This window comes from Gossypium arboreum, chromosome 3 (genome assembly GCF_025698485.1).
Source record: "Gossypium arboreum isolate Shixiya-1 chromosome 3, ASM2569848v2, whole genome shotgun sequence".
NCBI lineage: Eukaryota > Viridiplantae > Streptophyta > Magnoliopsida > Malvales > Malvaceae > Gossypium > Gossypium arboreum.
In genome coordinates, this window is record NC_069072.1 from 117,117,377 (window position 1) to 117,133,671 (window position 16,295).

Genomic DNA, 16,295 nt, shown 5'->3' on the forward strand with positions numbered 1-16,295 from the left:
ATATTGTCATCATTATTATTATAGTATTCTATTTTTATTATTATTTATCATTTTCATACTTTACTTGTATTATTATTTTACATTATTTCATTATCTTTTTAATCCGTATTATAATTTTATCCGATACATAAAAAATATTTTTTAAAATAGGCAATATTTCGTATTTTGGAGATTCGAAAATTCGTTCCCAAGTTACAGGATTTCATTTTTCTCGATAAATCTGAATAACTGGTTATTTTTTAAGCATGAGATTTTCATTAAAATATTCTCGAGAATTAAGAAAAATCATGTTCTAACTTACGGAATATGATTTCTTTCTAAAATCGAGATAATCAAACAACTTTCAAAATAAATAATTTTCGGTGTTTTTTCTCGTTTCGGGGATTAAGATATTGTGTCTTAACTTACGAGACATAATTCTTTTCCTCGATCAATATAGAATATGCTATTTTCTCAAAAAAAATTCAATTAAGAAATATTTAGCAAAGGATCGTATTTTAAAATTTCTTTAAATTTTTAATTTTCGACACCAAGACATTAATTAATCAACTAGGTACCAATTTTGGGCGTTACGAGGGTGCTAATCCTTCCTCGTGCGTAACTGACTCCCGAACCCATCTTTTTGAATTTCGTAGACCAAAAACATTATTTTAATAAATCAAACCGTTTATTAAAAACAACCACTTTTCGAGGTGACCCGATCCCACCTCATCAAAAAGGATTGGTGGCGACTCTCATTTTTCATTCTCGTTTTCAAAATAAAAAGGCGAACCCTTTTACAAAAAATGGTTTCGACAGAGATGATGGTGCCTATCACCACTAAAACTCCACGAGCTACCAGAAATTTCTCTTGGAAAGTGGGTGACCCTTCGCTGGCTTCTTAATTTGTTTCTGTTTTGAGAATATTTCATGAGTCGGTTTGGACCCGTGTTATCTTAATCTCTATATGTATTTTTGTTTATTTTTCATTATTTAATAAGTCTTCACTTTTAAAAGTTGGGTCTACTCTTTTAGCACATTTTTTGGTTTTGCTTTTGCAAGTGATTTTAAGGATGGTTTTGTCGTCATCCTCTCCAGTTAGGTGGTTGCTTGGTTCTTGTGCTGATTTTTGTTTGTCGCTTTGGACCATTCGAGGTTGATTTTCTTATCGTATTAAGTACTTGTAATCATTCCAAATATGACGTGCTTGAGTTGTGACAAAGCCAATTGTCAATGTGCCATAATATTCATTTGATGCTGAGGCTGAAACCTTTGTTGTGTTGATAGAGCTTGTCATTCACGTCCTACAATAAGTGATCATTGTTTTTTCTCCTCGAATTGTATGGTCTCATTAATGGAATGAATTAATGATTTTTTCTTAAAAAGAAATCAAATTATTGGATAACCAATGGGTAATTAATTTATAAAATTAGGAGTGATTGATTTAGAGAATAGTTTATATATTATGATCATGGTAATTTATAACATCTTTTGTATAATTTGTCATAGTAATTTATTTTTAAAGTAAATGTTTATTTTATATTAAGTAAACTATATCGTATGTCACTTTGAAATAATGTTGTTTCTATTTTGACCACTCTAATTTTTTTTTTGTCAATTTAGCCACTCTAATTAAGATCATTTCTCGAATGAGTCGTTACCATAAAAGTTTTCCATTAATTCACTAACGAATTGCTGACGTAAAATTTTTTTGACTTTTGACTAAAGCTAGGGACCTCTTTGTAATTAATCGAAAACACTTTTTTTGTTTATTTGCAACATAAGGCTAAAACTTGTAAGTTTTTTGTTTTTCTTTCTTCTAGCTTGTTTGCTGGAAAAGTAACTGAGGGAAATGATGATAGTTTTGACTTGTTTGTTTGACTTGTCCAAAACACCTCATGTTCTAGTTTCTTACTCTTTTATGAGAAAACATGCAAAAGATAAAAGAAAAGAAAAAAACTCAAAAATTCCTTAAAATCTTCTCTTGAGTACGCTCAAAATTATCCTTTCATTATTAACGTTTAATACCCGGTAACAATAACATAATTACTATGAAAAGAATAAAAAATATATAGGAATTATTTATATAAAAAACATTGTTTGGAGGATTTTTTTTATCATAAAAGTTAAACACCTAACAAAGCCAGATTTGTAAATAAACAAAACACTAAAATAACCTAATTCTGGAAATGTAAGAATTAAGGGGAAAAATAAACTTTTCCTAAAAAAGAAAAGAAAAGAAAAGAACAGAAAAACTTACCATACTATGACTAGATCTTGAAGAAATTACAAAGGATTTCTAAAAAGCATGTAGTCGAATCTGAGCACAAATCAAACGTGTAGAAATAAACATTATGAACATAACACTATTTTAAAACTATAAGTCAAACAAATAAGTCAAGACTATTCTCATTTTCCTCTGTTATTTTTTCCAAGAAACAACCAACAAGAAGATGGAAAAAAAACCTACAAGTTTTAGTCTTATGTAGCAAATAAACACACACAAAAAAAATAGTGTTTAGACTAATTACAAAGAGGTCTTTAGCTTTAGTAAAAAAAAAAAAAAAGCCACATCAACAATCTGTTAGTAGATTAATGAAATTTTTAATAGTAGTGACCAATTCGAATAATTATTTTAATTAGAGTGACTAAATTGACAAAAAAATAGAATGAGCAAAATAGAAACGACACTATTTTAGATTGACATGTAGTTTACCCTTTTATATTTTCTCTTTTCTTGTATAAATATTGTAAATTATATATACTTTTTACATATTAATATTTTGTTTAAAATAAATTTTGACATTTTTATATTTAAGCCATGCTCATTTTATTTATTTATTTTATTTTTAGTAATGACATGTTCCAATTATTTTCAAAATTTTTATGTCATGATTTAGTTTATTAATATTAGTTGTACAATTTTAATATAATACCTCAATTTTAACTCTAAACATATTCTTTTTAAAAATTGAATCATTATACAGTGACTAATTATTAGTTTAGTTATGCAATTGTAATCTTTTTGGAGGTTGCTATATTTCATCATGGGTTGAGTCGAGTCAAGTCGAGTTGATGTAGGATTATATAAAAAAAAAATTTAAAATTTTACCAAAACTCGACTCATATTAAAAATATTAAATTCGAGCTTGACTTGGCCCGATCATAGTAATTTTTTTACATTACTATTTTTATACTTTTTTTAAAAATATATAATATATTAAATATACTAAAAATATTAAAATGAATGTTTCCCAACAAATTAAAAACACACAAAAAAAGTATAGGCATGTGATTTGGGATGGACCCGGGGCGTGACCCGTTTAGAAAATAAGCTTTATTTTTTATCCAAGTCCATTTTTTCGGCCTATATTTTTTCTCAAACCCTTTCACTTTTCAGACAAACCTTCGAGCTTGGACAGATGACACGACCCATGATTAGGTTTAGAGGTTGCGGATCTAAGTGGATTTTTTTAGGTAGGGTTGAAGTAGACTTAAGCATATAATATAGTTTGCTTCCACATTGATACTTAAATCATACCTTTTTTCCAATTTTGGTGCCTTAAATTTTTTTTGTCATAAGTAGTATCTAAACTATTTTTTTTTCTAAGTTGCAACATTTGTTAGTCAACTTGTTAAATTTATTTTAAAAAGGGCTTAATCCACAAATTAGTACCTAAACGGTACTTTTTTCCTATATTCGTACCTAAATTTCTTTTTTGTTATAAGTGGTACCTAAACTATTCTTTTGTTACTCATTTTATACCAAAATATTATTTATGTTAACAAAATTCCAACCAACAATAAACTGCCACATCATATAAATTTTTAAAAATGTATCTTTTTAATTCTTTTTTTTTACATTATTCCCCTTTTTTTTTTCTTTCTCTTCCTTTTTAATGTTTGGCAATACTAGTAATGCTCGAAATTTGCCCTCTTGAGGCTGAGACATTGATGATTAATTCTATTTTTGAATTCACCGCTTGCTTGCTTAACTTGATGATATAAAAAAAGTTATTTCACTGATAACCAATGCTTTAAGAATCGAACTGATTAGTCCAATAATCGGTCAAGATATTGGTCCAAAGACCAAGGTTGAATCAATTGACCTACAAACATATACAAAATGATTAAACCAAGCTAAAAAAATTAGCTGAATTGGTTTCCTCTTTTTTAAATATTTTTTATTTTATGAATTTTTAATAATTTATTGACTGAAGGATAAATTGATCAAATTGAGAATTAGAGGCCTAATTAGTTCGATCGTCATCGATTCTCAAGAAAGAAAAATATATAAAAGAGAAAATAATATTTTTTGTCTTTTTATCATATGTCAATTTTAATTAGTTATCTTTTTTTAAAATTAGACTTAAAGATTTAACTAATTATTGAACTAATATAGGTATTTACTTAGAAAAAAATAATTTAGGTATCATTTATGACAAAACAAATATTTAGGTAATAAACTTTAACAGTTTAACTAATGAATGTATCAACTTAGGAAAAGAATAGTTTAAATATCACATATGATAAAAAAATTAAGTATTTAGATGAGAAAAAGGTATAATTTAGAAGAGAAAATTGATTTGAGTTTTTTAGTTAAAATTTAGCCTGATTTTAATAAAGATAGAAACGAAACATATATGTTTGAGTTAAACAGTGATAAATGAGAGAAAACTTTATCCCAAAAATTTGAAAATAAAAATATATATTACTTTATCGGGTGTCAACAAAAGTTTGAAATATATATACATATAGTATGGCTGTTAACCACAAAGTCCGAGGTAAGCCTCCGTTAAATTTATTTTACTTTTACTTTTTGGACTAAAAGCCCATCTATATCTGAGTTACCGTTTATATTTATTTTAGACCTAAAACTCATCTGTATCTGCGCTTATACAACCCCATTTCATCCATCCAATTTGAGTCCGAGGAAAAATCATTTTATACTTTTTATGATTTTAACTTTTGAAAATAATTTTAAAACTTAAAAATTAATTAAATATTAATGTGTTATCTACGTTTATGTCACATCAACAATGCTAAAAAAATATTATTATTATTATTTTGATGATTTGACAAAAAATCAAGTTTAAAGACTAAAAGGTAAAAAATTAAATTAGGGTTAAAATGATTTCTTTTATAAAATTGGAGGGTTAAATAGGTTATTATGCCTAAAATTTTCAAAAAAAGTGTGAATAGTATAAGTAGGTAAATAACTAGTTATCATTTAATGTTGAAAAAGCCTTAAGGGTATGTTTGATAAATTAAAAATTAAGTATTCAATTTATCATTTATATATTTAAATTAAATTTTAGAAATAAAATATATTAATTGTTTAAAAAGTATTTTAATTTTATATTATTGTAATATTAATATTGAGTTGCCATAAATTATTTTATTATATTTGTATTCTAATCTAAGAAGAATATTTGTTAATATCAAAAAATAATGACTTGGTATCCTAGTGTTAATCTATAATATATATATATATATATATATATATATATATATATATATATATATAAAAGCACACATTTAAAGAAATTTTTGAATTGACAAGAATATCGTTGTTAATTATCATTTAGTTAATATTATAATTATATACCAATTAAAATTTTAATTAAATATAAAATATATAATATAATATAATATAAAATAATCATTGATAATATTTCTGGGACAATATTGAATGTAAAACTAATACATAGCTTTTGGATTTATTTTCTCATGATAAGTTATTAATTAAAATATTTACAATGATAATTATTTTATTAATGATATTTTCATTAGTGTTACAATTATTATTTCTTAACTATATATTATTATTATAATTAGACTTAATTATAATTATTTTATTATCTTAAATTAATAACTATTTAATTAGTATTATAGTTATATACCATTTAAAACTAATATTTAGCACTATAAATATATATATATATATATATATATATATATATTAGTAATAGATTTTCAATTAAATAACATCTAAAGTATTATATTTTAGTGCCATTTAATAGGTTATGTTTCCATCACCAATAAAATGTATGATTTACATTATTATTTGGTATATTTAGTTTTCATTATTAATTTAATATTTAATAATTTTATTATTAGATTTTAATTATATTTAAACAATTGTAAATAATTTTTATCATTATATTTTGAAATATTATTCAAAAGCTAAAAAGTATTAAGTAATGGTTGTTTGTAGATGAAATTTTAACTCATATTCAAATGGTAGGTTATTTTATCTAATTACTTAATATTTTACTATTGTTTTTTTCCCATTTTTATTTTTAATACTTTTAAAATATTTTATTCTCTTAATTATTTATCAAAATTAATAGGATTTTACTATAAATTAGACTATTCCTCTTTTATTTAGTAAATATATTTTTTTAAATTATAAAATTATATTATTTACTAAATTAAAAATAAACACATAAAATCACAAGTAACATAATAACATTGAAACTAGTAATAATAAAGACAGGAAAATAATGATACTTTACATTTGAATCAATCATTTTTTTTTTATATATTATGCATTTCTATTTTACGGTCCATGTTCGAGATTCATGGCTGCCTCTCTCAATAATATTGTCTCCAAGATTCAAATCTAAGTTCTCCCATTGGGAGTGCAATGTGTCTTCCCATTATACTCAACCACTTATTGATTGAATGAATCATTTTATCCTTCATGAAATTTTTCTTAGGCTCTGTTTGTTTGCCAGTAAAATATTTTTCGAAAAATAATTTCTAGAAAATGATTTACTTTTTTGGTGTTTGGATGAATCTGTGTAAAATATTTTCTGTTGTTTGACAAATTTCCCTGAAAATATTTTCCGAAAAAGCTGTTTTTACATATATTAATAAATGTCTATATATATTAGTAAATTTATATTTTAAATTGTTTTTCCATAATTGCAATGATTTATTTATAAATAAATAAATCAAATTAAATTATAATAATACTCAATTATTAAGCTAGAATATTAACCGTAATAAATTAAAAACAAACAAAACAAAAAAAATTCTAATTGTGTTATAAAAAATTAAAAACAAAGATTAAATAATTATAAAAAGGTTCTCCCCCATTTTTTGGCTTATATAACAAACTTGTACATGCAAAAAACACAACATGAGTGAAGCAAATGTACTAATCCAAGAAACAATCAATTCAACCACAAGTATGTAAAAACAATCAATCACAACTTTAATATTTTTTCATCAATTTTACATAATTTTGATTAGAAAAATAACAAATTTATCCCTTAAAATTTACACATTTTGTCTATTTATATATATATTTGAAACTAATTTTCTTATTATATTTTTGAGGTTTTATACATTTTTCAATTATTTTTAAAATAAGAATCAAATTAACAAAATATATAACATTGAAGATTTAATATGTTATTATGTCAATTAAAATTATGTACAATTAACATAAAATATTAATAGTCGTAATGAATTGTTCTTAATTGCTTACTTTTGAAATTAAAAGATTAAATTACTCTTTTTAGAAGGACTAAATTGCTCAATGTCTAAATTGAGAGAGACTAAAAGATGGCTTTACACAATTTTGATTCAAAATCCGAATCTGTTTATTTATGTATTATTTTCTAATTATAAATCCGAATCAATTAAATTCGGTCTAATATCCAAAACTGTTAAATATCCACATTTATTATATAAAAATAAAAGTGAAAATCCAAGTATATTATGATATCCATTATACGAATTTGCATCCGGAATATCAATATCTAAATCCACTAATAAAAATACATTTCATATCACTTTACTCTAAATCTTTTAATCATTGTTCATACAACCGGATTGCACATGAACAAGTTCACGAATCAAAAAAATTAATCCAAAATTGCAGTTGAAAACAATGCATCATGGCAATGCCTTAGGCATAAGCGTGCATTGTCCAAGTGACAATGCTACTTGTAATAAACTAGTGCATAAACCGGTTAACCAAACTAAGCAATTATCGAGAGCGCATAAATTGTTTTAATATGGAAATAAACTAAACAATTACACATGGATAGAAGAACTCGTAATGTGGACGTGTTAACACAATCCACAGAAGCAATAGTCCATTAGCGTTACGACCAGCTCCATATAAATGAGATCTTTGGCAGGTGCTAATTCACCGAAAACCATCTTACAATGGTTCGAGTTCTTACTTTCTTCTGAACCAAACAAACTTTTGCTTCAATCTTTATGATCCTAGATAAGTCATCTAGTATTCAAGAAATTCTGCACTAGTGCACCTGCAGGATCTAGTGCAAAAAAATGGGAAAAATAGTCCCAAATTTAAGCAGATCAGCTCAAACTCATAACATTTTACATTGAATCCAAAAAGGTCAGTCAAGCTAACTTATTTTTCTATGAAGCTTCACTTAGTTTAATAAAGTATATGGACAATATATAAGAGGTACTAATTGGTTCATGAAAATGGTAAGCATTCTCTTTCACAGCTCCGAGCCCTTTCTTTGTTTTTCTTGTTTAAGAGGAAAAATAAACAAAGAAAGCAAAAGAGCAGAAAATCTAACCTAATCATGTCACTAATATAGAACTTGAATACATATTCTCTGTGTTTATTCAATCTCTAAGTATATTATGGTCGATCTCTGCCTTAACTCTCTACCGGTTTCCTAACACTGGTTGTCTTTCCACACTTTTCATGAGTTTATTCATAGAATTCCATAGACAACAATTCTCAGTCAACTAGAGTGTCAAATGATGGTGTATATAAATAATTCTTTGAAACCATAAAATAATGGAAACTAAACTTATGCCATTTCTATTTGATTTCTTGAAAGAAATAAACTATTACTAATAGGAAAAGTTATTATCAAATTGGGGGTAAAATGTCTTTGTCCTTGGATGTTAGTAGAGGATTTAAACCTTACAGATAAATTTTCAGTGTCCATTTCAAACCAAAGTGCAGCATAAATTAAGTTTTTGAGACTCAGATAGGGAACTGAATAATGTTCCCACCTGCTCAGACCAGATAAATTGAAATTAGCACACAGGATTGTTCAAACCAGACTAGAGTTGGTCTATGCTAGTTAATATCTAATTTATGACTTACCATTTTATGTTTATACCATCATAAGTATGGTATGCAATACACATATGGTTTTGGTGTTATATGACTATATGGAAGGTAACATGAACCATTATAGACATACCATACATGGCATAAAAGAAATAGACATACACCACAAGTTACCTTGAAAGACAGACCATGCATACTACACATGCTTTTCTTACCTTTTGGGTCACAAAAGGCAGTGTTTTTGGCACATTCCTGTCAGAATTTAAATATTAGGATACAGTGAATGCACTATCTGTCAGAAAAGGCAGTTAATTTGGAGAAAATATATTTTCCATATATGAATTTTTATTTAAAGATGCAGGTATTAACTATCCAAATATTGTGATGCCAATTGAATGGAAATTCGATACAAGGAGAGCAACACAATCTCTTATTTATAAGGTTGTTTGAGATCAACTATTTCTTCGCTACATCCATCTTGAGGAAATAGTTACTGTATGGCAGGAAGAAATTGGCCATTGTGATGCCATCTGATAAGAACTTAGACACAAGGAGAGCAGTACAATCTCTTATTTATAGGGCTTTTTGAGACCAATTATTTCATGATTGCATCGATTATCAGCTAGAAATGAACTGTTAATTCAACATAAATAAATCTTCCGTAAATGGATTCTTATGTGATATTTGAATATTTAATACTTGCATCTTTACTTAAAAATCTATGTATGGAAAATTTATTTATGCTAAATTAACAGTTCATTTCTGACTGAAAATTGATACAATCATGAAATAGTTGGTTTCAAATAGCCTTACTTATTAGTGAAGCAAAATTATGTAAAAGTTGGATGACTTCAACAAGGCTAATATGTTGTCAACAAGCACTGCCTCAATATCTCAGTTCAACGACAAGTATATTGCAAGCATTCAGTAGAAGAAATTCAAAGCTTACTTGTTCCTCTTTTATTCCCTCTTGACTCTGCTTCCTCATCTGCTTTCCTTACATCAATCAATGCCTTCTTCACTCCCTTCACATTAGCAAATTCAAATAGTCAAAGCTTAATCTCTAGGTTTCGGCTATACTACATTGCATTAAGAAATGTGAGATAAAAAAGCATATATATAATGTGAGATTAAAAAGGATTTTGCATTGGTCACAACCTTGACATTAGCACCAGAAATTTTGTGGGAACTTGTTTTGTTGGTGAGGATGAAGATATCAAAATCACCCTTACTCTGCAACTGCAATTCCAGTAGAGTATTGAATCTGCGTATGGCTCGACTTTCATGCAAGTTTTACGAAATCTAAAAGATAAAGCACAACAAATAGCAAACACTTAGATCAGCATAAGCAACCTTTCTTATTAACATATGTATAGAGAATAGTTGGAAGGTTACGTTGTCTAACATTAACCAAAATAAAAAATCATGTAATCAGAATTGATTACATATGTATTCACTAAATTTTTAAAGGAAATATGAAACATAAATCTTTACTTATGTCATATTGCATGAGCACTCACCGATGTTATAAACTGAACAATGAGGTTGAATGAAGCCCACCGCTGGTCCTATGATTTATAAATATAAAGCATAAAAGCAATAACAAGTCAACTGCCACAAATAATTTGAGTATGAATGTTATTATGTTAATATCTGAGTTTTGGTACCCACCACAGCTTCCTATGGATATTTTATGTACTCCAAAGCAGAATCATTTTGCTACTGTATTGATATCTCAGAGTTTCCATTCAGTTTTCCTCCAAAGTAATTAATATGGAGAATTTCCTAAACAATGAAGCTGAATGAAGCCCACCATTGATCCTATGAATAAAAAACAACCAATAACTGGTCAACCGCAAAAAAGAATCAAGTATGAATCTTGATATCTGAATTTTGGTACCCACCACGGCCTTCTATGGATATTTTATGAACCCTATTAACAATGGCAGAAAAAAAGTATGATCATTTATATGATAAACCAGAAATTGTATCTCCTCAAAAGTAGACCCAAAGATGAAAAGGTGTACAACTATTTCAATCTTTTAGTCCCTCCATCCCTTTCTTCACCATTATTACTAAAACTTCTTTTGTACCGAGCACGTCTCTCTGCATCCCCACTAACTGATAATGTATATATATTCAACTAATTTTTGAAGGAAATATGAAACATAAATCAATGCATTGAGAAAATTCACTATTAACAATGGCAGGGAAGGACAAAAATGTGTATGGTAATATGAAAAATGAAATGAAGCCCTCTTACCTACGCATTTGGAAGACTTCATTGAGAACCTATATCTCTTCGAAAGCAGACCCAAAGCTCTAAAGGAATAAAATATATATTTCAATCTTTGAGACCCTCCATCCCTTGCACCATCATAGCTGAAGCCTCGGTTGTGTATTACCATCAACTTCCTCAAAAATTGCATCTTCTGCAAAGTAAAAACTGTCATTGGATTCATCACTGCTCATCTCATTCAAGTTGGGGTTTTCACTGGATTCAACAACATGGGGAAAAGCTTTGATGAACGCCGGTGTCTAGTGTTGAGAATCGGTGTTGGCTGACGGCAAGCAGAAGATCAAGTGTCAAGAATGGGGGAAAGGGAAGGGGAAGGGGAAGCAGAAAATCGGTGTTGGCTTCTAATTTTCCTGAAAGTGTCTTACCGAATTAGAAACGGTAAGACATTTTCCAAAATTAAGGGGCTGTTTTCCTGTGTTTGTAATTGGTTTTACATTAGGAAAATATTTTCGGGCAAACAAACACTGTATGTAAAATGAAGAAAATATTTTCCGGAAAATCAAATCCTTGCAAACAAACACACCTTTAATTTAAAAAATTGTATTTATATGTAATTTTAATATTTCAAATATTATTTATGCATTTAAATTAAAATTTAAAAATATGTTATATCGAATTAAATACTTATATTTAAATTCATATTTCATACATCATACTATTAACGAAATAAAATCAACTTACTTTTACTTTATACCATCATATATAAAATCAATATTTTAACTTTTCAAAACATTTTTAATAACATTACTAAAATCATCAAATTTCTAAATAACACTTTTAAAAGCCTTAATCTTCTAACTCCTAAAATCAAAGTCAAAATTCGCCGCTACTACCATATCTGAAGTAAATTAATAAAAATCAACAATCAATAATTTCTCCTAAGTATGAAATTGTTGCACTATTCACAAAGAATGCTTAACGTTATCAATCATCAGTGCCGTTAAACAGCAGCTTCAACTTTTTTTTCCCTAATTTTTCTTTTCAAAATATCAGTTTTTCCCCATACTTGAAAAAGCAGATCCAAGTTCTTTCAAAAAAAGATTTGAGCAGAAAAAGAAAATTAATATTTTAAAAAAGAACCCCTCTTACTTTTCTATATTTTTCCCCCAAACTTCAACGATACAATTAATATCTCTGTCTCTCACACTCTCTCTCTTAAGTGGGGTAAACTATGATTAAACTCGCTTTCTCCATTGGGACGACTTATCATTATGTTCATTAATTATATTTGCAGTCTCTGCCTTATGATGTCATTCATCATCTTCATTATACTATATGTTTCCAGCCTATGCTTCAAATTATTTTTATCATATTAATCATAAAATGTATTACTCAAGCTCCATCTATTCATATATAAATTATGGGAATTGCTTTCCTTTCACAAATTTGTCACTTTTTTATCAACTGTCCCCTTTGCCATTTTTTGTTTGATTTATTGTTTATTTTCATTGCTTTATAGGTTGTTTAGTTTTTTTTTTCTGCTTCTAACAACTCTATTTGGTTACATAATTTAAGAATTGAATCTATTCGTATCATTTTAATCTATCTTAGGAATACCCAAATTATATTTAAGAAGAGTGGTAAAAAAATTATGTTCAAAATTTTAGGTTGTACTAATTTCGAGTTATATCTCTAAATAATTCTTACTCTTTATCTAAAAAAATCTTAAAATATAATTGTTGATACAACGCACAACAAAAAAGGAGGACAAGGAGGGGCAATGAACAGATCAAGTGTGGTACAATGGGGGCCAGTTCACCTAAAGAGGTCAAGAGCCAGAACAAGGACAAAAGAACAAGTTGATCAATAAGACAATAACTCAGAGTAACTTTAGGATGCTAAAAGATCGATCCCTTTTTCATCGTTCCTCAAGGTACTTATAGGGAAGGTTCTCTTGTCTATTGGTGTGACGTGGGTGGATAAACATTCAATACCATTAAATGCTTAAAGGATATTCATAGGAGTATATCATAGAAACTTATTGATTCAAGGCTATAATGCCTAAATGGACTCCTTATTACATAAGAAGTGTGTTCACATTAAGAGAGTGCTCATACTTAAAAACAGGTAAATAGTTCCTTTTGAGAGGAATGTGTGGTCTATTGAAGCGTTACTTCAGATAAGGTCAATGAGAAGGTTAACAGTGTGTCTAATGTTAACATGTTTTCGAGTGGCAAATGGGTAACAATAGCCCCATCAAGTTAAATGGGAGGTTATAAAGTGGCCTTTTGCAAGGCATCATTTGAATTTTGGTGAAGGTCTGTCCCATCGAAGAAGATGAAGTGTCAGATTCTTTATAGAAAAACTAATATAAATACAAGTTTTTAGGGAAAATGTGGCCATGATGAGGTGTATCTGATACTATGTAGGTGGCTAAATGTTATTGGTCATGGCCTTCGAACCCCAAATGGTTGCGTTTATAAAGGAGCACTGCAATATATATAAATATAAGCTTTTGTCTACCATGTAATCACTTTATCTTTTCAAAGTTCTCATTTAGTTGTAGTTTGAAATTCTTTTTCAGTGGTTGTAGTTTGAGATTTTCTTTATTTCTTCATTTTTTTTCGCAATTTTACCAGAAAAAAGGTTAGACTTGCAAGGATAGGGGAAAACTGGTAGGTTTATATTGCAAAGGGGCAGAGGTAGGTCTTCTACTATCGACAACAGGGTGGCGACAGCCAATCCTAAGGAAACTACGATGATTAGTGGCAATAAGGGCAAATCCCCGAACATCTAAAAGATGTAGATAAGCCAATGGCCTACGGTGAATATGGAGGGTGCTGAGGTGTAGGGGTCTTCCTAAGAGGCATCCCAATTATGAATTTAGTATTCTAGAAGGGAAGCATCATCTGAGCTCTATGATTAATTTGAGCTATGGTGGGGGAGGCCAGGATTCTACCTATCGATATACTTGTTGGAAACGGGGTTCCACTTGCCACCTCATTAGTTTGTATGGATTTGTTGAATTTCTACTACTTGGCACTCAGATAGCAAGTGGGGAGCTCATGGTGGCTGATTATTGGGTTTATCATCAAGTGTGAACAAAAGGGTATATAGCCTATAATGTCATTGTTTTAGTATATGTACACCCTTAAGGAGGGAGAAAATCACCAGAGCTTTATTTCATTGTCCTAATGGAAGAAAGATAACAATTCATTTACGAAGGGGTGGGAAAGATGAAGCCAGACCCAAAAAGTATATTCTATAGGAGTTAAAGTTAGGAACATCTTTTGATTTTCCTATTGAATAGAAAAGACCTATACCCTCTCGCTTTGTCTATCATCTTGAAGTTAGAAAAGATTCTTGATAGGGGTGACACTTATAATATTCTTAATCATAATGGCCATTTAGTTATTCCTTAGGATATTTCTCTCTGGGAAGTACTTCGTTATTGTCTTCATGATCAAGGGACAATGAGATATGTGCCTATGAACCTCATAGATAGCTTGAGGGATGTTAAGTGTTGAAATGACATGAACATTCTTGGCAATTTTGACTCTAGGGATGATGTTGCTAAGTATCTCTGAGGATTGCGTCCGGAGCCGTGAAACTTTATTTTAAAGTATGCAAGGCTTCCATATCACAGGTGGTAGATCCCTCACGGGGCTTCACTCATAGTGCCTATGCTAAGGCCAAACTTGAAGGAACCAATTTATTCTTTTAGTATCAACATTGTTTTAGATGAGTGTGATGCAATAGTTTCTAGGTCCTTAACGGGTATAAAGTGTTTTAGCTACTTTTCTAGTGGTCTAGATATGGTTGTATGCTCATTTTATCTTTTATGGTTTTGCATATATTCCTTTGAAAAATACAACCAACTGAATGAGGGTACAATAATTTAAGTCCTGTTGTGTCGTTGAAAGCACCAAAAATAACCTATCCCTAAGAAATAACGAAAAGAATAGCATAAGGTAAGTAGTGTCAAATTTTCAGGGACTGGATCACTATAGGTTCTTGTTTCTGGAAATCTTGGGCACAGTCGTGCCCAAGAAAAACATCTGACCTAGGGAAAAAAATAAAATTAGAAATATGGACGAGTTGAAATTAAATAAATTGAAATTGCAATTATAAAAAGAAATAGAGTTTAGGAAAGATTTTCTTTTTAATTTGAGGGATTCCAATCTTCAGTTTTCTTAATCCTTATTTGGTTCAATCATAGGCTTTTAGATGATCTTTCTCATGATCGAATAAGCCAGTTATAGTGGAAAAGGACGCCTACGACCACCAGCTCCACTTAGGTTATAACCTTATGATCTAGAGGAACCTAACTCTAGCCAACCGTCACTTTTGTGGGACCATCTTACGTTAGATCATTATTTCTCAATGGTGAATGCCATGCCATTTCATCTCTTGGGCTCAACAACTTCTGACACAATAACTTAGCAAACCAACTGTGCAACCTTCCCAAAACATACAAAGTGATTGTTCTTTGCACAAGTTGAAAACATGGACAGAAGCGTCAGTCCATAATGCGGAGAAATGATGAATACTCGTTAAGAAGGGTTAAGCGCGAGTTCTAAGCCTCATGAACTCTTTTGGAGGAGTCTTGATAACCTTAGGTTAGATGAGTTTAGTGACTCATGCTTTTCGAAAACAAAAACACGAGTTTAATGGAATGGAATTTTATTAAAGAAGAAAAGAAACAAGAAGGCTAAGAGCCTTAGAGGGAAGGAGTTTTTTTACAGAAGTGGTGGGTGCATATTCATGTCACGCTATCCCCTATTTATAGTATATAAAAACCTATTTTGTTCTTATTTAAACTCTAGATGATAATGTTTAAAAGATATAATTTGAAATTAAATCTGTAACACCCCTTACTCGTGTCCGATGCCAGGACAAGGTACGAGGCATTATCATATTTAAACATACACATACATGCAAAAATCGGGCCATAAAATTTCTTTTAATTCAAAAAATTTCAAACACATGCATGTCATC

The 16,295-nt window shown here is 29.0% G+C and overlaps 1 long non-coding RNA gene across 2 annotated transcripts; it reads right to left on the bottom strand.

Annotated features, from left to right (window-relative positions):
- Positions 1-7,774: 7,774 nt before the first annotated feature.
- On the bottom strand, positions 7,775-11,875 carry LOC108474853 (uncharacterized). Of its 2 annotated transcripts, XR_008280213.1 has the most exons (6): positions 11,322-11,875; positions 10,963-10,991; positions 10,730-10,879; positions 10,579-10,626; positions 10,217-10,360; positions 7,775-10,083 (listed from the first exon to the last, which is right to left on the bottom strand). It is a non-coding gene; the product is annotated as an uncharacterized LOC108474853 (long non-coding RNA). The 2 variants fall into 2 exon arrangements; XR_001869956.2 differs by lacking the exon at positions 10,963-10,991.
- Between the last annotated feature and the right edge of the window lie 4,420 nt (positions 11,876-16,295).